The sequence below is a fragment of the Fragaria vesca genome, linkage group LG4 (assembly GCF_000184155.1).
Source record: "Fragaria vesca subsp. vesca linkage group LG4, FraVesHawaii_1.0, whole genome shotgun sequence".
NCBI classification, from domain to species: Eukaryota; Viridiplantae; Streptophyta; class Magnoliopsida; order Rosales; family Rosaceae; genus Fragaria; species Fragaria vesca.
In genome coordinates this window covers 18,935,796-18,937,180 of record NC_020494.1, presented here as the reverse complement: position 1 = coordinate 18,937,180, position 1,385 = coordinate 18,935,796, and positions in this window count along the sequence as shown.

Below are 1,385 nucleotides of genomic sequence, written 5' to 3'. Positions count from 1 at the left end.
ATATAAATTCTTACTATTTCATTTAACTACTTAAGCAAGATGAACGCATCGTTACCAAACCTTTAAAATAATCAATCAAGGTATATACGCTATCCCATCAACAAATTATTCCAAGCATTAAGATCAATGAAAGTTTGATTGAACAAGTATGCAAAACTAGTGTGAAACGTCTACCTAGAATGCAAGTTTCTCTATTTGGTTTCACCTATCGTCCCATAGATTTTACTACTTTGAATTAAGTCATATGAACCGTTTAGAAGATTAAACTACCTAATTCTAGCCTCACTCACAAGTTCATAATGTTCTATGTATGCATCCATGAACATAAACAAGCAAGAGATATTTGTAAACCAAAACCAAATAGACAATTCACAACTAAGCAATTATGAAATTAAGGTTTATTGCATAATTTGGGGTTTCAAACCTCCACCCCTAACAAAAGAGTTTAGCCAAGCATAGCTGCAAAATCACACAAAAGAAACATGGTTCGAAAGTAAAAGATTACAAAGGAAAAAGAAATTGTTCATGGAAGAAGAATCGACGATGGTCTTAGGAGGTGAGCAATAGTAAATGCGGAGGAACGAATTTGCTTCTAAGAAGGTGAAATTTGAGGAGCAACCAACATTGTAGCAATCCTTAAAATGAGGCAGACCCGTATGGATCCCGACACGAGTATGTTACCTCATGCATATTCCACAATTGCAGTTGCCTGGTGAAACCAAAGAATGCTTCATCAAGACAGGAAGTTCAAACATCCTTGGGTTTTTTTTTTTAAGTAGTAATTCTGCTTGTGTAATTACAGAATTTTTTTCTAAAGGTACTCTCAAAATCTCAAGTCTCACCTCATTAAGTTTCTTCCATAGATGATGTTAGCAAAAAATTAATAACAAATAACAATATAAAAAAAGATAATAATCACAGATGATGTTACTATTTTACCACATAGTGGACTCGTAATAGATTTTAGCAAGAGCAATATTCGGGGACACTCTCTCAACTTCTTATATCCCTGAAAAGATCAACGATCTTCTGCTGGTTCCAACTTGGCGTTCAGAGTTCTCGGCTTTATCCACAGTAGAACTGGCTCCTTACCTCACGGGAGTGACAGTACCCCTCCTCATAGAGTTACCGCAGGAGTTGATTCGTTGCACCGCTGAGTTTATGTTTGTTATGAAGTTTACCTTAACGCTTTGGATGTACAAATCTGCGGCTGTGGTTGCAATGGTCTTACCTCCTCGTCCTCGTCACCCCACAAACAAGTCAAACAAATCTTGAGCTCATTGATTATGTTATTGAAATATCTGCAAACACCAGCTATGATGGTGATAACGGCGACTACAGTCACCAGCCAGAAGAGCCATAGGTGCTCCAATAGCCACCATTGA